The sequence below is a fragment of the Condylostylus longicornis genome, unplaced genomic scaffold (assembly GCF_029603195.1).
Source record: "Condylostylus longicornis isolate FDR11 unplaced genomic scaffold, ASM2960319v2 ptg000005l, whole genome shotgun sequence".
Lineage (NCBI taxonomy): Eukaryota > Metazoa > Arthropoda > Insecta > Diptera > Dolichopodidae > Condylostylus > Condylostylus longicornis.
Genome location: NW_026577974.1, coordinates 4,485,303 through 4,512,623, shown reverse-complemented (window position 1 = coordinate 4,512,623; position 27,321 = coordinate 4,485,303). Strand labels below are relative to the sequence as shown.

General features: G+C 25.2%; 1 protein-coding gene across 10 annotated transcripts in view; it reads left to right on the top strand.

Annotated features, from left to right (window-relative positions):
• LOC129615582 (transcription factor Sox-2) overlaps nt 1-27,321 on the top strand; it is a 163,026-nt gene that overhangs the window by 12,846 nt on the left and 122,859 nt on the right. For 6 of the 10 annotated variants that reach the window (XM_055530904.1, XM_055530848.1, XM_055530874.1 and 3 more), the window contains exons 2-3: nt 19,641-20,036; nt 26,391-26,816. The gene's annotated coding sequence lies outside the window, so the exon portion shown is untranslated. Of the gene's footprint in view, nt 1-10,500; nt 10,857-19,640; nt 20,037-26,390; nt 26,817-27,321 lie in introns of all 10 variants that reach the window. The other 4 variants (XM_055530890.1, XM_055530866.1, XM_055530882.1 and 1 more) reach the window with 3 other exon arrangements.

Genomic DNA, 27,321 nt, shown 5'->3' with positions numbered 1-27,321 from the left:
TGCAAGTATAAGAACATACAAGGGAATCACTGGATATAAAACATACACATTTACGCATTCATGATTTATTTATAACAAAAATTAATTTACATATAAGTTCTTAATCTGTCTAGAAAAATATGTATGTACATAAGTATGTGTATATAAATGCATATCAAAACATACTTAAATTCGGGACGGGATTGAGTGAATATAATATAAAAATTTTAAAGATTAAATTTTCATAATTTTATATTAATTTTTTAAATTTTTTGCAATTTCAATAGCTAAGTACCTCAATGTCTTTCATTTGATAATTTGATTTTTTTTTCAGAAACATTATGCACTTACCTATATACATATGTATATACATATGTGTGTAGACTAAAGTTAAACACGCATTCTGGAAGTGTTCCATTACGGCCAAAATCCAACGGTAATAAATTTACATATTATCCACATTCCTGATACAGGTTCTCAGGTTCCTTATTCAATTTTTAAGGTCTTAATTATTCATAATTTAAAGTAAATCATTCCACGAGAATCCATCCTATATTTCAATAATTGTTATAATATTTTCTTTTTATAATTAGAAATTTTAATATACAAAACTGGAAAAAAAAACAACGCCTTACTATATACATACATATTTATATACATATATATGTAATAAAAAATGCTAAATCACATCATAAAATAAGCAGCACACCATAACCAGGGCTGCTACAAAAAGGAAAAATATCAAAATTTTAGTAATAGCGCAATAGCAAAAATTTCATTTTCATTTTTAATTCACAATGGCATGACAATCGTTTTATATATAAGTGCTGCAATCCGATACCATTAAGACATGCAGTAAAACTAAAAGCATTTATAAAAAAATAAAGTTAAATAAAAAAACTAAGTTTAATTATTAATCTTACAAGAAAATAAAAAAATCAATCGGATATAACTCCTAAAATTAAGCGGCATATTAAATTTAATACGAAAAATTGACACTTTTGCTGCTTTGTATCTGAGAAAGTGTAAACGCAGTCGACTTAAGGCTTGCGAGACTTGAATAAAAATGCCATAGACAAAATATAATGATCGAAAATTTACGTATATGTAATAATAATAATAATATGTTATATAATTTATCAATTCACAAAGTTGTGTACAATATAATATAAGTATGACAAAATTGATGGAAAAAATTTGTTGGGTATTTTAAGGTTGTATAACAATCAGGTTTGTTAAATATTTGTGTAGTAAATAATGAGCATTTCGTGTACATTTACCTATTAAATGCATATTAATCAAAAAAACACCGAAAAGAATTACTTTTTATTTGTAGGCCGTTATTTAAAACTAAATGTTAGCACCAAAATTTTAAAAGAACTTTTTCCCATTATAGTTTTTTGAACGAAACCTTATTCAATTCACTTTTGTAGCATATTTATAACATTAGTGGTTTACAAAATTAACCTAATGCCTTCATTTAACATAATAATTACTACCAATTATTACTATCATTTATATTTAAAAACTTTTATGGGAAAAAAATTTACCTTACTGTCCCAGTATTTCGACCTAATTTATTCCTGTGATTTTTTCCTATAAGAAATTATGGTTGTTCTTCGAATTTTTTCTTACATTGTATTAATTATTTAATTTGTTTAAAAAATTGATTTTATTTAATTTAGTTGGCCAAAAAAATTTAATTTCTCATAAAACATATATATATGTACATGTAAAAATTAAACCAATAATAATAAATAAGTATGTGAATAATTTCTTTACATATAATATAATATATATGCATATGCATATTTTTATCAGTTCGCAGGTACTTCCATGCAATTTGAATGATGCAAAATAAATATGTTATAGTAACATCATATGGCTTTGTCGCAATACATACGACTTAATGATATTATATATTGCAGATAAATTAAGTTATTAACAAAATTAGTCTAGATATAAAATAAAGCATTTATAATACCATCAATTTAAGAGAAAACAAACAAAAACACTTAAAAATCTGCATGCAATTTAAATTTTTACAATATTCTAACATTATGGGAATTTGTTCTTTTTTTTGTATGAGAACCGAATTTTAAAATTGAACAAAGTGTTCTTACCGCCCAACACCAAAAAATGAACAAAAATTAATGAATGAAATTGAAATTTACTGAGATTTTCCTCTTCTCTTTGGTAATATACAAATGAATGGAATAAACTACCTAATAACCGACATAAAAAATTTAAACAATATTGTAAACTAATTTCAAATATACAAAATTCAAACACACTCAAGTTAAATTAATTTATAATATATTGAGTTCCCTTTGACTTTAATTATATTAAATACTTACGACATTTAATCGCTTCCATGCAAAATATACCATCTTATAATATAATCCTTAATATAACTATAGATACATGGATATATAATAATATTGAAGGTAAAAAAAAAGATTGCATTTCTTTAAAAATAATGTGTCCAAAAATTAACAAATTTCCCTTCTAATAAGGGTTTCGTGTTAAAAAACATTTTTTTTTCTCGTGTCAAGAACAGTAGTGAATGCAAGTATTAATTTTTAAAAGAAAGTAATAATTTTACATAATAAAAGGAGAATAAAATGTATGGTAGCTCCCCTTAGGCTAGAAATGAAATTAGACACCAGTTACAAAATATATGTATACACACCAAAACTTTATTTTATATATTAAGTGTATATAAATGACCGTTCCTTCCTCCTGATCACACTATAATAATAATTATAGATTAGAGTTTATGCAATTATCACCTTTATAACATCACGCTAACATTATGTATACGTTATATGTCATATTAAATTCACATATGTGTATGTACTCAGAAAATATTTTGTAGGTATTTGAGTGTTGCATTCGAATTAGTGAAGATAAGTCAGAGTTGTGTTCATTATATGATCTTACTAAATTAAAAAATTTCAATATTTCTTATGAGCAACAATGTCTTTTTTCAATGTGAATACAATTATAAAAAAAAGAGTCATTTGATTTTATTTTCTCATTATATGAAAAATTTGGCTCTTTTATTAAGAGCTCTTTTTCGTGTCTCTATTCTCTTTCTCAATGGTCACTCATATTTCTGTTTGGTTAGGTTGCTCAGCTTGGTTTGTTTCAGTTATTGGCTTTTAAAATAATTTTGAAAAATTTTATATTTCATAATTTTTTTGGAAATCGAACCAAAAATAATTTTTTTAAAAAAAATAATATAAAACTAAAATTAAATATAATAATGACAAAAAAAAAGTAATAAAGGGGGAAAAAATTACCATGACAAGGAATTTAAAGTGGAGATAAATGAGTATCGTGACTTGGCGCTATGTTTGTGAATTTCATGGTTTCTTCCAAAGAAAAAAAATTTAACTGATAAAAGAAATATAGAAAATGGAAAATAATGTGAATTTAAGCACTTGGATTTTTAAAAAATTAAAGAAAAAGTTGATATAAGTACAAAATGATGCTTATATTTTAGACGTGTGTATGCATGTATGCATAGATAAATTACCGCTACCTTCATTTTTTTTTTTGCGTATTCAGTAAGAAAAAGCAGAAAAAGTTCAGAGGTTCTCCATGTTCAAGAGAAAAAAACATTAAAATTTATTGGAGTGCAATATGGGGATACAAACGTATGTATGTATATAATTTTTTTTTTTGCCAGTTCCTTTCTCTACACTACCAAGTTCTTGCAGATTAAATGATTATTTAAAATTTAATAGTTTTTTTTACAATTGCTTAAATGTCATTGGAAATTCTTGGAATTACAAGTACATATATTTATAACACATTTGAACGCTTTAAGAACGCTGTTTACGATTTTGTTTTGGAAAAATGGTGGAGTATACTTAATATTAACCAAATTGACCATTGGATGCCGTGGATAATTTTCCACTTGCCTTATTGTACATCATGGTACATTGGTGTATTCACAAATGAAAATATATTGGAGTGGAGCACAATATTATATACATATGTATATTGAAGTTGTCATTGTGCCAATTTTATAAGAGCTGTGTTGAAAAAGTCAAGTGAAAATTGACCAGAATTTGTTAAATGTAATTGCTCGGAACCAGGAATTTCTGAAGGAAACTCTCTGAAATATCTGAAGGAAACTGGCTTTGAAATATCTGAAGGAAACTATTGTAAAAATTGTTTGGTACTCCTTAGGTAAGATCATATTGCAAATTGATCATAACCTTCACGTTTATAACTAATAATGAGCAATAGAATATAAAGAGAAAATTTTTACAAAATATTTTTTAAAAATTGTAGTTAGGTAGGTACCTACGTAATTCGAAACTATTTCAGTGGTATGAGTAACAAATTCGACAAGATTATAATGTCTAAAACTTAATTTTCAGCAGTTGACGTTCAAAAGCAAAGTTGATGCTCAAAGCAAATAACATTTTTTTTTATTGCAAAATGAATTTAAGTGAACTATCATCACTCTTCTCGGAAATTTATTCACATTCAATTTGATTAGGGATTTACTTTAAATTTTAGTTAAAGCATAAAAAACTCTAAATACAACATAACTCTCAAGACTAATTTACACAAGTACTTCACTATACTTGTATATAATTTCTTCTTGTTATTGACATTCGTTCCTTGGACATTCCTTATTAATTATAGACGCACTCGGTGCTCATATATAATATTACTGTTTCGACATATTTATGTTACATTTTTTTTTATTAAATTTTAATTTGAATTCTTAAACTGTTTTTCAAACCCGACAAACTCCTCAATATGTATTTCCCTTAGTTTCCTTTTTTTTTGTTGTTTTTGTTTTTCTTGAGTAGGTTTATTATCCTTCATTTGTACATTTGTAATTTTTGTAATGATGCAAATTTATGCAAATACATACAATATGCATATTTTTTTTGTATTTAAGAGAACATTATATAGAAAAGGACCCTTCAAAGTCAAGTAAATCTTGTATCTAATTTGCATAATTATTGTGTAGATGAATACTTAGGTGAACACATATAAATATTGACTTTAAAATAGATTTCTATATAATTTGTATGAGCAGTTATGCAAGAGTGTAGTAGCATAATAGCAATAGAATAAAATTGTAATTCTGTTAATGAATTGCATTTCTAAATGTTTATATAATGAACTTTGAAATAAACCGATTTTATATTCTATATTTATTTAGGTATAGTTACCTATACATAAAATGTATGTATAAAAAAAATTCTAATTTAAATAATTTTATTTATTTAATATTTTTATATACATATATACTTGAATATTTGAAAAAATCTGTTGCATTTGCATAACATTTTTTTTACAATGCAATGTAAGAATATTTAAGATCAAAAATTTGTGTGTGAAAATTATAATTATTTATGTTGTATACAAAGAGAACGTTTAGGAATGCAAGCTCTTATTATATTTTAAGAAAATTTTATTTTAATTTTAACATTTTTGCTAATTTTATGCGAGAAGGAAAGCAAAAAATCACTGATTTTTTTATGCAGATCTTTGTAATATAATGTTTCCACTATTTAAACAATTGATATTCTATGCGAATTTTCAAGAACGAAATTCTTATTAGAGTAAAATTTGTAGAAAACCATCAATGTTAGTCTAAAAAATAATAATAGTTCCAAAGGAAAAATATTTACGTTTTACGAACCAAAGTATAAGCTAAATTGCATTTGTCGCAATCATAACAGCTCCGCCCTGGCTACGTGATTTTTCAATATCCACTCACTTACGAAAGAGAACCTGGTATTCTTTCCAAACGTACCTATACTGCAATCTGCCTACTATCCCTACAGATTTTACAAGCGCTATCACTTTCATTCTGTCTGAAATTCCTTGATAAGTTGGCTATGAGAAGTTGCAAGCGATTCTCGCTTATCCTCATTATTTTCTTAAATCGATTCCGGTCGTACTTCTTTAAAAATTTTTGAAACCGAATAATATATACTTGCCTTTCTCTTATGTTACAGTTACAAGCTTTATCACATTTATAATGATAATATTTAATTAAAAAAATATATACGGTCCGATTAAAAATATTGTTCTGAAAATATTGAACCTTATTCTTCTTTTACTGCTAATTCTTAAGCACATAGGGACACCTTGTCATAAAAATAAAAAGGCAAATAGAAATTCAATTTTCATTTAAATATGAGTGACCCCGTTCCTCATATAATATATACCTACATTAAATAATTACTCAATTTTTAATTAAATAATTACTCAACATAATTTTATTAATTATAATTTAATTACTAAAATATTTTAAATTGAAATCAATTAAATTTAAATATTTTTATTATTTATAGAAAAAAATTTCCATAATAAATTCTTTTAAATTATTTTATAGCTTTAATTTTTATTAACAAAGCTGATTTTTTTTTTTTTTTTTTAAATTTCCCAAATTGCACCGGATGCACAATTTTTTTTTCTTCTCATTCAGTTTGTTCTTCTCTTATACACTTTTATCATTTTTTTTGTTACTCTTATTATTTTGTTTTTTTTTTTTCTATTACGGTTAAACTTATAAGAGAATCCAATGTGCATAAGAATGCAAAAAAAAATATCATAGTAAGAAGCATCAGAATATGAGAAGAAAAAATTCCAATGCACATATTGTTATAATTTAGTAGGGTACTTGAGAAAATTTAAATTTTCCAATCAAAGTGGGTTGTAAAACCGAACCGAATACCATTTTTCCTTTTTCAGCTTATTTTCATCATTCCTACAAAAACATGTATGTATCAGAGTACATTGAATTTACTGAGAAAAATATGTGCTTTATTTTGTACTTATGTGCATTTAGTTATATTCAACGTTAACATTATATATAGGAATACAAATTTTGTGCACTACTATGGTTTATAAATATGTATACTTTATTTTATAATCTCGTGTATATTTATATTTGCACATCATATCTGTGGACATGTATATATACATATACTTATAAAATTTTATGGATAAGTGTTTATACATAGCTACATATATATTTATCTTTCCGTTTCAGAAAAAAATATATGCGAAAAAAAACAAGAAAAAACGGTAAAAATAACAACAATGGCTTAAAAGAGTAAAGAAAACATTTTTGAACAATACAAAAAAGAATCATATTTGTATTACCCTATTATAGGGTAACTTCATTAAATATTAAATATTTTGACAAAACTGTATGGCGTAAGGTGGTGATATAAGCAAGAAATGCCAGGTTACTGCACATAATATACTGACAGACAATAATATTACAATATACTGACTGACTCTAATGACAAGAGTAGAGTAAATGCAGAGCAGAGTGTTCTTTGAATCACTTTTGTCCATAACTTTTTTTTCAGGTTAAATGTTGTCCTCTAATTATTTCATATTTCTTTACGGCAATGAAAGCTCAATCTATTGAAAATGAATTCTAATGCCACAAAGAGAATAATGTAGCAATTTGTGTTATACAATAAGATTCTATTTCTTTTTTTTTTTTAATTTATGAAAGCAAGTGTTTAGTTGGATTATGTCAAGAAAACAATTAGTTTTTTCGAAATTTCAAAAAATTTAAAAGTTAAATAAGCTAAATAACTTATTATGTGTTTCCAGTATTTCCGTGTAAACTATTATACTGTAAGTTTTCCAAAGTGGACATTATAAACATCAAGTCAACACCGTTTCATTTTTGTGTTGATGCAATAGTAAAATATTTTTGCAATATAATACATTTATTAAAGTATTCTAAAGAAGAAAAGTATCCATATTTTAGATGAGTTCTTTTTTTTTAAAGTAGCTCATGAAGATTGAAATATATGGGGTAGATGGGGAGAGAAAAATTGAATTTTTCATTTTCAAGCGCAATGCATATTATAAGTAAAATTTAGGAGAAAAAAAAATGAAAAATTTTACGTTAAAAATACTTTATACAACTTATAATATTCAAATCTGTCAACAAAGTCATAAGCATATGTTAGAAATGAAGAAATTATTTTATTATTTTATCATAAAATATGTATGTATGTGCAGATAAATAGATTTCATTTTTATATAGTTAAGTTTATTTATGTATGTTTTTGTATGTATACGTATATATGGAAATTTACAATTTTAAGATGGCTCAAAACAAATTCATAATGTGGATAAGCCATTGAAATTTCCTTCATCAATGTTGAAAAATTTATTAAATATTGCATTGATACATGTGCATAAAATAATGTTTAGATTTTTTTTATAGCGTAGAAGTTAGTCATACCCAGAAAAGTTTAACAGAAATCTAATGAAATGTTTTGAAAGCTTAAAATTCCCGGGACCCGAAATTGTAGTTGAACTAAAAATCGAAAAATGCGATGGTGTAGAGCAGGACGCAAGGGGTACGATTTTAATAAAATTCGCTGGAAGAATGTAATTTGCCTATTTTACTTTTATCAAATGGAATCATTCTTAATCCCATCACTTGTATAACTATTGGTATTACATTAGGAGGTCGTTAACAAGCAATTTTAGAAAATATTTAGCAAATACATGTTTTTAATAGAAGTTGTAGCATTATTTCAACTTCGTCCTGTTATAAAAATAAAAAATTCGAAAATTCTAATGCACACATTCTATCACATTCCAATATATAACTGGAATATTTTGCGGAGAAACTTGGTTTAAACAACATAAAAATTGGATTTTTCTTTTAATGAAAATTAGAATTTTTCATAATCTAAAAGTAAAAAAAAAAAATATTCATTATTTCAGCATTTTAGAGTCTTCTTGGTGACAAGTGATTGTAATTTGTTTGTTTGTATGTATTTAGCCATGTATGTAAATATAAAAGTGTGTTTAATTATTATGAGTTCGACAAGTTTCTCGGTTAGACGATTTTTTTAACATTTTTCTTGTTATAAACATTTTTTTTGTTGTTATTTTTCATATTTTTTTCTACTTGTTATTTTGTAATTTTCTTTTTTTATTATTTGAAGAGCGCAAGTATAATAATATAACAGTAAAAAAAAAAGAGAGTTAAAAACTTCTGAACTGAATGAATTTTAAAGTACTCATAAAGCCTTTCACTACAAAAAAGTTCTTCTCTGTTTTATTTTTGTTTTTTTTTTTTTCAAGCTGGATTATGATAGAAACTCCTCAGCAATGTGATAAGTATCTTACACCTATTTGGATGGTTTGATTTGAACTTAGAATGATTCAAAATTTTTTGTTTTTTTTCTCATTTTGATTTTTGATTTTCATAGATCGGTAGTTCTAGATTCTTTATATTGTACATAGTTATTGGAATGAGAGCTTATTGTGAAAGAAAAGTGAAAGAGTATGTTTAGGAATACCATCTTCTCGTACAAGATATTTACTTCTGCCCCCTATCACAAATATACTTATGAGTTGAAGAGAAATCAACTTTTAAAAAATCCATTTTTCTAGTATGTATAACAAATATAAAAGACAGACAACACAATGAAGTATTGCGATACTCGTCCAATCCTAATACTTATGTAAAGGTACATGTGATTTTGTGTTAAAAGCGTTAATTTAAGCATTGAGATAACATTATTATAGAATGCGTTAGTTAAGTATTAGTTCAGTGACAGACTGAAGATGTTATATACGATTACATTTTGTACCCATTGAAAAATATTTTTAAAACCAAATAATATGATTTTCAGGGATTTTTTCTTTCTTTCTTAATGTCATATGAAGAGCTTTAATTTAAGTTCATTAGTTAGGCAATTAAATTCTAATTTGAATAATTTATGAATATTTACTTAAGTGACGTACAATCTTTGTATAAGTACTTATATGTATATTTTTTTTTTAAATTTTTAAATAAGATGAAGATTAAAAACGTTGAATTCAAGAGAGACAAAGTGAGAGTGTTGTATATAAGTATATATATTTTATATGTAAAATTGTGGAATGTTAAGTGATTGAATATTTAGGTCAAATGAAAATTCCAAAACTTTTGTTTCACTATTGAAAATAAATACGGGGTTTAACGCACAATTTTATTAAATTGCAATTAATATAAGTAAATGGAATGTATATAATTTAGAAAAGATTTTGAATTACTTGTACAGTATTCCAATAAAATTATTTCGGCTTATGTCAACTGGAAATTATTTTGAAATTATTATCGTAAGTTTTTAATGAATTAAATTTGAATTCGAATTTTGAGTGTGCAAACAAATGTATAGGTGTAACAGGGGGTAACATTTAGGAAAATTTTACAAACTCAAACTGTAACAATTCAATAAAAATGCCGAGAATACTTGTTCTATTATACAGAAGAAAATTGGCTTAAAACGTACAATTTATTGATTCATGTTGGTTACACTTTGGTATTCAAGAATTTATTAATAAATGTTTTTTAGAAAAAACCATGAAATCTTTATTAAAAAAAAATTCTTAAACCACAAAACCCTGTAAATTTATATAATACTAAACAACCATTCTATATGAAATTTAATTAACCACCATTTTACAAGTAAATTAAATTCATTAAAAAATTATTTCTATTTTTAGCATTTTAAAGAAGAAATTTTACCCTAAGTTGAAAAAAAAAAGGTTTTTTATTATACGTAGACAGTCATTATCACCCACAATCGGATTTTATTACAATTATTTAAAAAAAAAAATGTTGATGAAAAAATTGGTTTTTAATGAAATTGAGTCCTTAAGCAGGAAAGAAAACTGTATAGCTGCATATACATATTAACATAGCATATAAGGTTTAATGAAGGTGTTACTTACAAGAAAAAATTTGAAAAATAAAATTATACGTAAAGGAGACGTCATCGTCAAATAGCAATAGATACATTACAATAATGAAATATTGTGGGACGTTCAATAGGCAAAATAAATAACGAATATTTAAAGAGGTAAGGGAGAGCATATACTTAAATGTTATGAGTAAATAATATTACCCTTAAATCCTAAAAATAATAGGATTTGAGGGTAAATTTCATTAATTAGTAATAAGTCTATATGTACATGCAATTATGCATGTATTTTCTTAAGTTTTTATTATTATTTGTAGTTAATAAATATTTTTTAAATTGTGCAGAACGCAGAAATCATCTATGTAACATTTTCACCTTAAACGATGTAAAGTTCTATATAGAGGAACGTACCTTGTTAAATTTTATTTCATATTACATCCAAGGGCAATAATCTGTCACACTTTTTAAAATTTTATTTTGGTTTTTTTTGTGTTTTGTTTTTCTTATTTTTTTTTTTTGTATTCGAAAGTATTATTTTTCAAAGTTTCAAAAGAGTATAAAAAATTTTTATATATATTTTTTTTTCTTAATTAGGCTTAAAATAATTATAAGATTATAATAATATTTTACCTTGTAAGAATACTATGTATATGTACTTAGTACAGAGTGTATTTACATATGTATATTAAGAAGAAATATTGAAATAGAAATATTGAAATAATTCATATTGAAGAAATTATATTAACAGTGTCTGGAAATGTTGGTGGTTCGATTATAAATAAAAACTATTTGAAATAGTTTACCAAAGATGTACGAAATAATTTAGCTCGGTTTCAAAGTGAACTAAATAATTTTCTTTCAAAATTTCTAGTAAATTTCTTGGGATTTCCGAAAATTCTAAGATATTTTCTAAGACTGCATTGTAACATAGTAAGTTTTTATCATTTTCCTCAAACCTGAAAATCATTATTTAAAATCTTAAATAAGAGAATATTAAAGATTTCACTTGAAACAGAAAATTTTCGTAATTTCATATGATTTTTTTTGTTATATTTCTTAAATAGAAAATTTTATTTTAAAACACTCTGTATAGTCTACGTCATATATGCTTACATACTTATATAATTAAAATATGTGTACCTGTGTATTTAATATTTTACCTTATTTAAAATTTTTGATTCCTCATTATTACAAATAATATAAATTACGTACTTTTATGTGAAGGCGCAATATTTATGTATATATTATGTATAATATTTAGTAATTTGCTTCAGAAAGAAAGCAACTTACTTTCTAGAGCATAATTTGTTTAGGTATATTATGTTTTATGTTGTATGTAAGCTAGGCTATATGTTATTCTATATCTTATGAATATTATGTAAAAAACCCTGATAGTATTTATTTTGTGGGTATAATATATGTATACTCGTACATATGTACCAGAAATCAATATTTTAACATAATATACAAAATATTAGCACGTATACATTGAATAAAATGCAAGTATATATTAAATGAAAATATTTTAAGAGGGTGTGTAAATGGCGACAGTGTGGAAAAGTAAATCTGATATATTAGGTTGTGGTTAAAAACAAAAAAAGAAATAATAATAATGAGAACTACAGCTAAAATTTGTATATTGATGTATAAATAATTGACATTAATTATGTTAAAATAAGCAAAAAAGGATAATTAACATGAATATTTTAGTAAACGCAACCTGAATTTTTTGTTTTTTTATTTTTTTTATTTAATTAGACCTAAAACATTTGAAATGTATATAGGTATATTAAAAGAGTTATTTACAAAATTTGTAAAATATATTATTTTTATATATGTATGCTAATTAATAACACATTCGGTATATAAGTGATGACCACATAAAATAATAAAGCTAGATGAAAGAAGCTGAAAAAATACTTTTACGATATTATTGAAATTAAAAATTCTACTCCAGTTCACTGTAGTCTTTTGAAGTTGTTAGTATATTTTTTGTTCTTCGGTTTATGATGACTAATTTAATTTATTATGACTAATATATTTTATCAAAACGTAATTGATTTTGGTTTGAATTTTTTTGAACCAGCACTAACGTAGTAACTAATTTTCCATCCAAAAAATCCAAGGTGTGTTCCAGATATTTTCTAATGAACTTCTAATAAAACTTATATATTTTTCTAAATATTTTAATTTAAATCATAATTTTTTGCAGTATATCTGGTACTCCGGCAAGAATATTTCATCCAATAGTTTCCATGATCTACGAAATCAAATCTAAAAATCATTATGAAATTAGCATGAAATTTATAATTAATAAATTAATTTTAAGATTCTGGTTTTAATTATCTTGAATTAACAGTTAAAATATATTTTCTTCAATCATAATGTACTTAAAATATTGCAGGACTTGCATTTAGGATTTCAATAATGTCATGTTTGTAATCTCCTAAGATGTGTTTCAGCAAAAATTTATTTTAATTGTTGGCTCTAATCACATCAAATCATTATCCTGTCGGAATCAGTTCTGCTTTTTTAATATTTCTCGAACACAATTGTTATGCCAGCTCACCTTTCTCAATTTATTTTGTTTTTGACTATTATTTTTGAGCTATATATAGACATGAAAATTAAATATTTTATAATGCTATGTTCAAAACTAACCTAATATATTTTTTTTAATATATAAATTTAAGTAAATTAATAATGAACCATATACCAAACCGCAACAATAAGAATTAATTGCAAAAGTAGTTCAATATCATTAAAAAAAGAAAAAATATATTTTTATATTTTTAATAAATCAAAAATTTTAACCCAATTTTTAACATGAATTCCACATTTTTCAAGTTAATTACAAATTAAAATTTTCGGTCTATGAATAAAATTTATTTCAACTAAAAATTTACATAATTATGTACGAGTAGATACTTACTACCTATGGTATAGATATAGGTTATTAAAGTATACTCATAAATTGTAATATCATATGGTATAACATTAACATATGATCGTAAGTAATTCATCTATCCATTTAAAAGAGAAAAACAAAAATTAAAAAAAAAATGTTAAGGAAAGCTAAAAGTAGAAAAAAAATGGTAGAAAAGGTCAATATAATGACTTCAAATAATTTATTCTTACAATATTTAGATTTTATGTTAAAAATTAACTTTTTGCTTTTTTTATTATTATTATTATTCTTATAATTTCCATGGCGTAGCTTAAAACAAATATCTTAATTTACATAAAAATTCTATTAGATACTTTATCACTGGTTTTAACACCTCCGCATATCACATGATATTTGTCTTATAAGATTTTTTCTTTGAGATTTTCTTCATATATTTTTTAGGGAATTTTTTACAAAAAATATGTTGACTAAGTATGTACAATATTGATGATGTATGCTATTTGTGCAATACATTGTATAATTGTATAGCGTACGAGTATAAGGTGATCACATATGTATTGTATACGAGAAATATCATGTAAAATATAAATTTATTTTTTAATATTAATATGTTTATTTTTGATAATAGATGATCCTCTAATAACATGTACACTATGTCTAAGATTATTTACTATATGCATATATCTATGTTATTCGGAATGAGTTACGTAATTTTGGAAAAGAATTTTCTAAATGCATAATACCGTATAAGTTATTTGTAATCTGTATATGAAACATATAATTCACTGTGCATTTAAGGAAGTTTTTTTGACTCTATTATTTTGTAGAACCGTCAAGTACCGGTACCGGTTAATTTATTAATAAAATTGGAATTGAGATTATTTTAAGACGTACTTATTCATTAAACGTTTAGGAAACAATTTTAATTTTCAATATTCACATCAATTATATCACCTCCAGTTTTTAGTACTTTATTCCTAATTTTCCTAATATTGTCACTTTGTTTTAGTATGATCTGCGTTTGCAATTAAAGTCAACGTTGCTTTACTGCAAATGTTTTCTGGAATATCAAAAATTAAATTTCTATTAAATTGTTTTAAGCATATTTTCTTTGGTTTTAGAACCGATCACCATGACCGCCAATAATATTATAGTGAAGATGTTTCTCTAGTATAACGTAATGAATATTAGCATATTTTACGAGTATTATTATCTGACTTCTTCCTTTTTAAAAAATTACTAGTAATTTAAGTAAAAGAATTTTTAAAACAAAAACTAAAAAAAGAAACAGAAAAACAACGGACAAATTTTAAACCTTTAAAACTCTTAATTTTTCCAAAGATTTATTTACAATTTGTATGTAGCGTTGTATTATGAGAAGGTCGCTATGTTTTTTACACGATTCGTATATATTATTTTTTTATCAATGAAAGAAAATTTCAACTAATATTTCTACTCTATAAATACTCACAAACACTATTACTTATGTAAAGATATTCTTACATACGTACTCGTATACGCAACTTACATCTTCCTTCTCAAGAATTAAATTTACCTAGAGTTGACCACTTAATCACTTTGAAAATTAATTGCTATGTAAGATAATTTCTTGTTGGCGGTAACATTCTTACAATATTATGAACAAGATGAAAATATTTTATTTTGTTTTAGAGATTCAATCGCATATTTTTGTTAGTTTTTTGAGTTTTTTTTTTTTGTAGATTTTAGTTTTCTCTTTTTAACTGATAAGGAAATTTTTTAAATATTTTTTATATTAAGAATGTATGCTTAGGTATATATGGTATATCAGACTAACTAAACTTATTCATATAAGACTAACTAAACTATAAAAATGTAGCGAAACTTTTACGGTAACCCCAATAAACAAATAATTGGCTTTGATGATCGTTGACTTGTTAATTGATTAATTTTCATTTAAATTTTAGCACTCATTAATTTAGATTTTAGAGTAAACAAGATAAACCTTCTCTCTGATTGGGAAAGTAAGTTTTAACATTAATTGTTTTCTGTTCCAAGCGTCTGTAATTTAAAGTTATAGTTGAAATTTTGTTTAATTTTTTAAATTTTAAATAAAAAATATAATTCTACAGCTACCTTTTTATTTAGTGATATAAAAAAATCATAATTATAATCCTTATTCAATGATAGGAACATTACGCAAATATTTATAGCTAAGACACCGCGCCACCCACATTGAGAGTGACGCCATATTACATTTTATGTAAAATGAATTTTATTTTTCATGCACCAATCATTTATTAAAATTTTAATTAATTTTAAATTATAAATATCAATTTATCCCTATAGAATTTACACATAATATGTATGTTCATCGATATAATGTATACAAATAAATATTTATACTCGTATGTATGTATAACTTAGCTGTGAAAAACGTTTAAAATCAGTGTCAAATATTTTATTCACAATTATACAAAAACATACGTGCTATCATAAGTTGCACACTAAAAAGAACACTTCCGTAATACAAAATAATTCGTGAATGACCGCTTCATGTCCTTTCCCAGTAACATACATCACTGAATTAGCAATTTTCAACTGCCTTTTAAAAAAAACGGAAACTATTTGAGAGTAGAAATTTTCTGATTTCGGAATTTTTTGATCCTCACTGGACTCAATCGAATGGCCATCGGTCCAAATATCCAACTCAATAGTCTCATATTCCTGTAAAAATTTAAATTATATTACTTCTAAATATAAATTACATGAATGCATAATATAACACATCTCGCCTTAAAAAATTTTATTGCTATAATGCCGCCTGAAGAGGGGCTTATATATAACTTTAAGCGGCTTTAAAATCGCCTTACTAACAATATAGTCAAATTATGAGTTATTTACTGATGAAAATCTTAATTACCGTTTTTCGTCAGAACAAAGTAAAATTTTAGTGTAATGATGCCGCCTGAAGAGGGGCTTATACAAAACTTTAAACGTCTTTAAAATCGGCTTACTATCAATATAGTTAAATTACGAGTTACGAGTATCTGTATGATATTGATGAAAATCTTAATTACCGTTTTTCGTCAGAACAAACTAAAATTTTAGTGTAATGATGCCGCCTGAAGAGTGGCTTATACAAAACTTTAAACGTCTTTAAAATGGTTTATCTAACAACTTTGCAAATTACGAATTCTATATATATTATTGAAAAATTGGGTGGTGCGAAAACCGATTCAAAAATATATAAAAAAATCTCTTGCTTCCAAATTAATTGGAGGGTTGTTTTTTTCTGTGAGGTTTCAATTTTGTAAATTATGTTTTCCTACAGTAAAACAAGAAAAGAAAAATATCATTTATAGGCAAAAAATAAATAAATAAAAAAGCAAACAGAAAAAAAAAAATAAATTATAAAAATATTTAATTTTAATTTCATAAAATTATTTTTTAAATCATTTTTCAATATGCTCTTCAATTGTTACAAATTTGTAATAAATTAAATTAAAATATTAAATTACAAATTATTGAAAATAACAAAAAAAAAAATAAAAAGAAAGAGAAAGAGAAAAAATTGAAATGGAAATATTTTTAACCTTTCGGAAATTTCATAAATTTAAATTGATTTTTTTCTTATGATTTCTGTTTTCATTTTATTTTTTAATATTTTATAATTTTATACAATTTTATTTTTTACCATTTTGTATGTATGTATAACAGTATATGTATATGAATATTTTTCTTTTTTTGGTTTTTTTTAATTCATATTATTTCGAATGCGTATACTGGAAGTATGAGGTCATCGGGTGAAAATGAGAAAAAAAAAAATGAATAATAACTTCAATAGCGTTAAGGAAATAAGAATTTAAAATATAAAAATATTATATCAGATTTTTTTTTTTTGAATATTATTTAAATATGTACATAAAATAAATATTAATACCAATAGTAATAATAAAAACAAAAAAAAAGCAAAAATGACAAAGAAAAAAACCAACAATAATTGAAGAAAAATTATTTTCAGCCAAAGTTACACTCTAGGTTGTAGGATACTTCGGACGTATACATATATTGTAAAAATTTTTATCCAGGAAACAAGAGCTTTAACTTCTTGATACAATACCAGAATTATTGAAGTAAAAAGGGAAGTTTAACCAATTATCAGAAGTTTAATAGAAGTATAAACCAATTGTATTTGGGAAGTGGTGAAAAGTGAGGTGGTTTTGAGAATATCTGAAATTAATTTCAACCTGTTTTAGAAATTTTATAATAAAAATGTAAGCAGAAAATCATCCGGATTTAATGAAATTAAATATTTCAATGAATAATCTAAGGAGAACGGGAAAAATTAAAATTTCTATTGAAATTAATAAAAATTAATATCTATTGATTAAAGCATATTCCTAAAACTAAAGAAATATTCCAGGTATATCTTGGATATTCCAAAAAGGTGTTCCTATACAGTTTTGTTAAGATCGTAAAATTATACATTCAAAGTCAGGATATAGAACTTTTATCATGACCGCCATATTTACCAGACCTAAAAATGGATGAAAATATTCAATTGAGTTGTCAGTGGAAAATTTTAACTTTTGGGTCACTTTAAATTTTAACAACGTTGTACCGAGTGTTTAATAAAGTTCCTATAAGAACTAGAAGAGTGACAATATGATTTAATCACAATGATTTCCAAAATCAGTAAACAGAAGCATGTTTTGATAGTGCAAATCTATAGTACTGCAATGACACAATTTGTTTTTTACTGGTCTATAGTCTTACATCATCAATCCCAATTATGCAATATAATCAATGAAAAATCTTAATCATAATACCATTTACATCATAATTTATATGAATTTTTAACGAGGTCACAACACCAGAACTCATTATCTTAAAATGTTTTCATATTATTCTGGAGAATATTTTTTTTTATTTTTTTGCTCATAGCGTAAAGAATTTTTTAATGCATTATTGGACTCGAAATTATGAAATGAAGGGTAAAAAAAAAGTATGCATATAAAAATATATAAAGTACCAACAATATATATATATATATATTTTCATTAAAAAAATCATAATTTTTCTCTTTACATACTATCTCTTTCTCTCTTATTACTTAAAGTATCCAGTATGAAAGATATTGTGTAAATTTTATATTTAAATTTTTGTTTTTTTTTTTCCACGCTAAATTTAAAAATTTTTGCGCAGTAATATGGTACGAATGCATGTATAAATGTATATAAAATGCGATAAAGGATTATAAGAAGGATTATAAAAAAAATATACTTACTAAAATGTTAAGATTATGCTGCTCATCATTTTTAATATTTTTTTTTTCGTTTTAGTGTTATTATGTACACAAGTATTGCTTTAATATTATGTAATTATATAAAACAGATTCCAAAGTATATTTTAAAATTCATTAAAAATTTTGTTTTTGAAAAATTTAAAATTTTGCAATGAATTTTTACCTTAATAAATTCGAGTGCAAGTGCCCTCGGTTAAACTGCTTTAAAAGTTCGTCCAGTGTACAACATCTGGTTAAGAGAACAGTGAAATTTTTCATCTAATTTTTCTCATTGCTCAATAATTTTCTCGTACCACTTCTGGTTGTAGTCATCTACATAATATTTACGTTGAAGTGTCTTAGTTTTTCGCATACACGAAAGCTAAGATTTTAGATCTTAGCAAAATTGTGTTTATTCTTTGTGTTAGGACGTCATTGTCCGCTTATTAAATATTATTAAAATATAAATTTTTATACAACCGTACATATTTGATAATTCATTTTCGAAGAATATTGAAATTTATTTGAATATAATCGACATCACCTAATAATGCTTATAATTTCATGTATGTCTTTAATAATTTTTTCCGAACTAATTACTTATTTGTAAAAATTTTTAATTTTAGGTTAATTCAAATATTTTTGCACCTTCAATCTGTCTACAAAATTTTAATAAATTTCTATTGTTTTAAATTTTTCATTTTACTTTTTTTAAATAATGTAGAAATTAAATTTTTGACCTATAACCTTTTTTTTTAATTATTTTCAGATTTAAATCACCCTAATCAACAAACCAATAATGCCACCTATTTTGTAAAAAAAAAATTAAAGTGAATAGTTCCAATGCAATTGCAAATGTAGGAAAATTGTATATATATTAAATAATGCACGAGTGAGGCTTATGTATATACCTATATTATATGCATAGAAATACATATGTGTACATATATAATTGGATACGCTCAACAAAGCGAGAAATTAATGTCAAATATGCCAGATTGCACAAATTCAATGCTTTCTGAATAACAACCTGCCAGTTTTACTATATATGTATAAGACTATTTGTATATTATATTGATACATACGGAATGCATTTCAAAAATGATGAAGGGGATTTATCATACTCTACAATGTGGAATACTAGGAATCAGAAAACAAATTATAGGTACTTATATTTATATTTTAAATTTAAAATAGAACTAATATGAATTTTTAATTTTAAAAAATATAATGACATTTTAGAATTTTTATTTTTAAATAATTATTATTAAAATTTGGATTATATGGGTGAAATTTTACTAAAACATTAATTTGTTTTTTTTTTTTGAAAATAATTCTACATTTTTGTGTTTCTGAGCGAAAGTTTCAACTAAAACGATTTAATATAATAAATTATTTAAATACATGTATATATACATATATGTGTTTATATTTTTATAATTATTAAGTTACATGTTTAAATAAAACACATACAAAAGTGTAGTTAGTTCTATATAAAAAATTAAATAGATTGTAATAATTGTGCTAAAATTTAAAATTTTGAATTGCACACTACTATTGTATTATTGCATACTACTATCCATGTAGGGATCAAAGAATGGTCGAAACAAGAATAGCCTTTGGCTTACCATGGCCGTAAACAGCACCAAGATCAGAACATTCAATCCCTTTGTAAAAATCGGTACTTTTGTATAGCTGTGAAAGATGGTTTGCGGACACAGCGTATACCAATAAGGCACAGGACAATAACGAACAATGAACTATGGGCGGCTACTGATCAGAAATCTATAAACGTGGCTATAAAAGAAAAAAATTGAGGTGGCTGGTACACACGTTACGGAATTTGAATAATACGTTAGCCAGAGTGGTATTAAATTAGAACCCACAGGGAGAAAGGAAGTTGCCTTGTAACATATGGCGACTTAATAAGGTTGAATTAAATGGAAAATACAGTTAGAAGTAAAGGGGCTAGCCCAAAACAGAATTCGATTCGGAGGATTTGTTGTAGCCCTATATTCCCACTGGGAATTAACAAGGGTGAAAAGAAAAATTGTACCTATTGCACTCCAAATAAATATTAAAATTTAAAATTACTTTTAGGGGGACTGCTTAAAAAGAGGACGAAATCTGCAATCTGATCATCTGTAAAATTTACTCTTCAAAATTATCTGAGACAAAGTTTAATTAAGATAGTTGTCTCTAATAATTAACAGTTCAAATGACTGACCGCAAAGATTATAATAGCCAATTCCTGAAATATTTAAAAGAATTTTTCAAGAAAGGAACATATTTGGATATTTTATAAGTTTCATCCGAAGAACTGTTAATTCATTTATTTTCTATAAGACGATTGAGTGTGATCTATATTCTTATGCTGATGTTAATCGTTGTGGTGAATTTACACGATAAATGTACGAATTATAAGTCCTAGGATTTACAAAATTACAACTACAGTAATAAAGTAATGACTACTTTCAGATAAAATTTTAAATCTAAAATTTATTCAATTATGTAGTTTCTAAAATATTTCAAAGCCGTTGCTAAAACTTGCTGACATTATTCAATTTAATTAAAAAGTTGTGCATAAAATTATTGTTAGAGTTTCCATTTAGGTATCTCTGTTCTTATTTGATGGCACTAATTCAATTTTTTAACTTACTTAAAATATTATGCCCATATAATTTAAATGCTTCGTTTTTTTATTCAATGTGTTATTAAGTAATTCTATAGATAATAAAGAGCGTCAATTTATTTAAATCTTTTGTGTAAAATAAGATATAGATAGATTATATTTTTGATGGACTTTAAATTATTAAATTAATATAGAGAAATTTTCAAAGCTCGTTTCTTTTAAAATCTAAATCTTATTTAATTTAAAAGAACTAAAAATTCCTTTATCTAATATTTTTAACAAAAATAATTTATGAATTTTTTAACCATATATTTTATTTCCAAAAATATTGATTGATAAAACATAAAATGAGTACATACTTACATAAATACACATTATATGTTTTCGTTTACACCATTTTAATTTTAAAATCAAATAAGATTTTCATTAGTAGCTTAGCTATTTTTAAAATATAAAAAAAAACAAGCAGACGAAATTTTACGTTCATTAGTTAGTATACAAATAAATTTATAACAAACTATTATGCATAATTACTTTAGTGATATAAGTAGGACTAAAGTAATAAAAATTTTCAAACACGACACAACGCTTATTTGGGGTTTTTAAATATTTTTAATTATATTGGGGTTTCCGGATAAACTAGGAAAATTTTCGTTATTTTCAATCCCGTCTCCTAAATGTTCTGTATTGCATATATTAGACATGACAAAAGTACTTTCCCAGAAAAACACCAATCTAACAACCATGTTAAATACGTCAGTCACTTTCATTTATAAATTACAGTGTCTTGCATTAGCGAAAAAAAAAACTGGAATTCATGCTGCAAAGTACATTCTAGGAAAGTGTTAAAATCTCACGGGCAACAATAAGCATTATTATACAATGAATACGAATGGTTCCGAAACTATTTCAGTAACAAAAAAACCATAAGGCAGAATGTGACGAGCTGAAGAAATATTGCCAGAAAAATTAATTTGATGTGATACGAGTACAAGAAGTTTGCGTTGGTCCACATTGTTTTCCTTGTATATAAGTAGTTTGCTGGATTTAGATCTAAATGGCGAGCTACATGCAGATAATCTAGCTATAGTCTATGTTGCAAATACATGCCGAGAAATAGAAGATAGTATTAATTGCGATTTAATTTTGATACAAAAATCAATTATTCATCATAAGCTCACTCTTAATATAATTAAAACAAAATATATTCTGTTAAAGTGTAGTGTAAATGATATTTCAAGATTTAAGTTTGATGTCTCTGATTTGGAAATGTTATCCACACGTAGATATTTGGGCGTTATAATTGATGAAAACATGAAACAACAAATCAATTCACAATTAATTTTTTTAAATTAAAAGAGTTGCCGAAGATTTTAAGTTGGTAAAAGATTTAGTTAACCACGCAAGTTTCACTTACCTCTATACTTTCATATATTTCACCCATTGTAACATACATAAAATAATTGTGAGGAACGTATGCTAGTACAATTAAGAACTAATTTGGATATAAAGCCAAAACGATCACACGGGAAATTCATATTAGCAACAAGTTGTGTTACCTATTAATTTATTACTTAATTGCGGGTCAGCAACGTTGGCTCATTCAATGTGTATTAATGATAATCATTCAATGTGTATAATGTAAACACATACGTGAAGTTCCTGCTTATACAGTGATTTCTGTGACATGTTATTCGAGATTCTTAGATTTTTATTTTATATTATGGTAACCCTAAATCTACAAAAACATATCATGAATATTTATATTAAAAAAATTATTTACCTAATAATGTACATTAAATTTTATATATTTGGGAAAGGTGACAAGAAAATCATGTTCATTAATTTACAAATTAACAAAAATCAACAACATGATTTTTTTGGAACTTTGACGATTTTACGATTTTAATGAAAAAAAGATTCAAAATCAAAAAGATGATTTTTTAAGTAGGAATTTTTTTTTTTTTGTATTTTTTATTACGTAGAGAAATTTTTTAATATTTTAAAAACTTAAATATTGCCTATAGTACTATAAATGAGCTTCATCAAAAAGCAAAATATCAAAACTAAATATTCTAAAAATTTGTTTTAGCGAGGAGAAAGGGACGGCAACACGCAACTATTAATGGGGAGTAGAAAATAAAAATTATTAAAAAATAGTTAAAAAACTATTTTTAAAAGTTTTTTAATTTATGTAAATGTTCTTTTAAAGACCGTAATATCGAAAGTCATAAAAATATCGTAAAAATTTAACTCTTCTGCACAAACAGACAAACAAACACACACTGAATGGTTTTTTTTTTTGTTTTTCTGTGTTCAAAATGACAAGATGATTTTTTTTACACACTAAGATACATATTTTACGAGTCTAATGAGTAACAAAATTTTTTAAATCGATGCATTGATTTGTTAACTAATAAAAATAAAATTGAAAATGAATAACGAATAGAATCGAAATATCCGTAAAAAAAAAGAGGGTAAACAAACTGAAATTGGTAGAGAAATGGTAACATTTGAAACCATTTCTGAGTGGTTATTGATGATTTAGTTAACCGTCTTAAGAGATAGGCGTTACGTACGGGGTAAATTGTAAGTTTCATATTTTATTTGAATTTTTGTACTTTTTTTTAAGTTTTTCAACAATAAAATATTAGGCTTAAGGAACTCATCAATTAACTTAATACTGAAACACTTTCATTTATTTAATTTAAATTTATTTCAAAGCTTACATCTAGAGTGTAATTCCATAGTTTTTGATACATTTCAGTATTTTTATACTTTTACAATAATTTTAGTCCGAGACCTAAAATTTAATTTTAATTAATGATTTTCTATATAATAATTTTTCGTATAAATTTTAATTAAAGTTTAAACTATATTAACTATTTGTTTCAAACTATGTACTCGTATCTGTACTTACTCTAATTTTCCTTATATTCCATTTGAACATTTATTTTGCATATATAATGCAACTCGAAACCAGTACATTTCACATTCCAAAATTAAATAATTTGATGTAGAATCGAATTTCGTTTTGAAAACTAGAAGTAAAATTTTAATTAATAATAGTTCAAATGCTAGTATTTCCCATATTTAAGTATTGTTCTTGCAGCAAACACATGTGTGTGTAAACAACATGTTATAATAAACTAGATGACAAACTAGCTGAAAAGAAGTATAAGGGGAAAATAAATTTAAACTAATAACCAAGAAATTTTTAAAGAAAATTTTGGATAAGTTTGGCGGAAAAAAAAAACTTTACATTATACAAATTTTAATTTTAGTGTTGAAATTTTCCGTTCCTAAAATTTTTTGTCTTTTTGTTTTATATTTTTGTTTTCTTATGTTCTGATGAAATCAATAAAATTAACGCGGATAAATATTTTGGTATCAGTGTTAAATCAGTGTTTTTTATTGATTTTATAATGAAAAAAAAGTATATTTCTAACCGTATTTGTTACATGCTATTCAAATTTACATATACATACCTACTGTTACCTACTGTATACATGCATATTTACATATACATATCTTTAATGTGGTGATAATGATTGAATATTTATAATATTCTGTCCACAAGACATTTATACAGGGCAGGCTTTAATGAAAATATTCAAAACGAACTATAAATCCGCTTGGTAGTTAAGCAGAGTGCCTCTGCTTCTTATTTCTTTGTGTCAGTCAATTAGATATTGCTGATTAGCATTAGAGTAGTTGATTCGTGAAGGGGCCATAATTTACAATGTACCATGGATAACTAATGCAATTTCTGTCATAAGAAAGGAAAATCCTATAATTACGAACATTCCTGTGTGGCTCTCTGCTCTTGGTTTTGAGCATGATTTACATTTGTAAGTTAGTACGATTAAAATTTCGGAATTATGGGATTCGGTCATGCGACGCCAAAATTTCGTAGCTGTCCGTTTTTTTAAAATATTTTAATAGCAGTCTATATTTTTTGAGATTGCAGTGATTTGAACTGCTCTTTATTCCTAAAATTGATCTTTAGTTTTATAGAAGTGTAGTTCTATATATTACAGCATTGACATCACATTCTGACAGTTTATATTGAAGTCGGCTCTGGTATTGTTATACTGGAATATGATACCTACGTCAATAATACAATTTTGTATCTGATTAAAAAAGTCTGTATATTTTTTTTTTTTTTTTTGGAAAATTATTTTAATTTTTCTTTAATTTATGCTAATTATGAAAATGTCAACATTATTCTAATACACAATAAATTTAATATGTTATTATAGCAAAATTCCTTATAAATATACTTATTTAATATACATTGTATATACGTGTATGTATGTACGCATATTATAGCTATAAATTAATGACTATGGTAATACATTATAGAAAAGTTTATAGTTTAAATCCATATTGGTATTATAGTACCACAAAACCGTATTGTACAAAATCGAACATGAAAGTATTTTTTAAGGAAATTATTAATAATAAAAAAATCAATTTAAATACATCATTTTAACTGCAGTTAAATTGAACATTTTTAATGGTGAAAATTTATTATTATTGATATATTAGAAACATTATGAATTTTCCATTTTAGAAATAAATTAACACATTTTTGAAATACCAAAATATTTGCTATATTGTTTGAATAAGGCTGCAAAAAATTCGATACAAAAAAAGAATAATGAGTAAATCTTTCGCTTAATAGCACTTTAGGGGGCATTTTGAAAGTATAATAAAATTTTATGAATAACTTGCAATTGATAATTTTTGACTAATTGAATTTTTGCATGATTAATCCAATAATTTTTATAAAAATATGCTTTCTATTAAAAATTAAGATTTCTAAAAAACATATTTACTTTATGTCACAATAAATTATTATAATATTCCGTTTCATCTTATCAGGGTCAATCATCAAAATTGAAAACATATAAAGGCAACAAACATACGCATATGGGTATATAGAGGACAAATCAAAGGATTATCAATTACAGATGTTCAGGTAGCATGGGATTATGGGCGGAAGCTACCCAAAGCCTGCATTCTAATCAGAAAAAATATTAACTATATTTTACTTTCAAAGTACATGATAAGGGATCTCACACCTGTTAAGGCCTGGACGAAAATCAGAAAAAATATTAACTATATTTTACTTTCAAAGTACATGATAAGGGATCTCACACCTGTTAAGGCCTGGACGGGCATTTGCCCTACAATCGGAAATGCAAAAGCTGGAGGATCACTGCAACAAAAAGTACTGCCCACTAATCATCGGATGTGACTCAAACACACATCACGAGGCATGGGGCAGCAGAGATACCAACAATAGAGGTGAGTCGTTGCTAGAATATATAATTAAAAAAAATCTTAAGGTATTCAATGTAGGGAATTCCCAATTTTTATTACTAGAATTAGAGAGGAGGTATTCGATCAAACATTCGGCAACCCGAGTGTAGGATATTCCGTACAAGACTGGAGGGTATCGGAAGACGTTTCTATGTCGGACCATGGAATCATTCGATTTAGTTCGGGGAGGGGGTCTAATGGAGTAAAGGTCATCCTGCAGAAACCCTAGAAAAACTAATTGGGAGATATGCAGAGAGGACCTGAGCGCCGGGCTTGCATGGACTTCGGTCTTGGGGATGACAAGACATCTCCTGGTAGTAGAAAGAGCTGTGCAAGAGGTTGGGAGAGCCATGGTCGAGTCATTTGAGTCCAACTGTCCTCTGAGCAGGCTGGGAAGGTTAGAGAACCTCAGGGGCGAGGTTAGCGTGCTTTTTAATAAAGCTAAACGACAAAGGACCTAGGTTAGGTATAGGGACAAATTGATCACCTA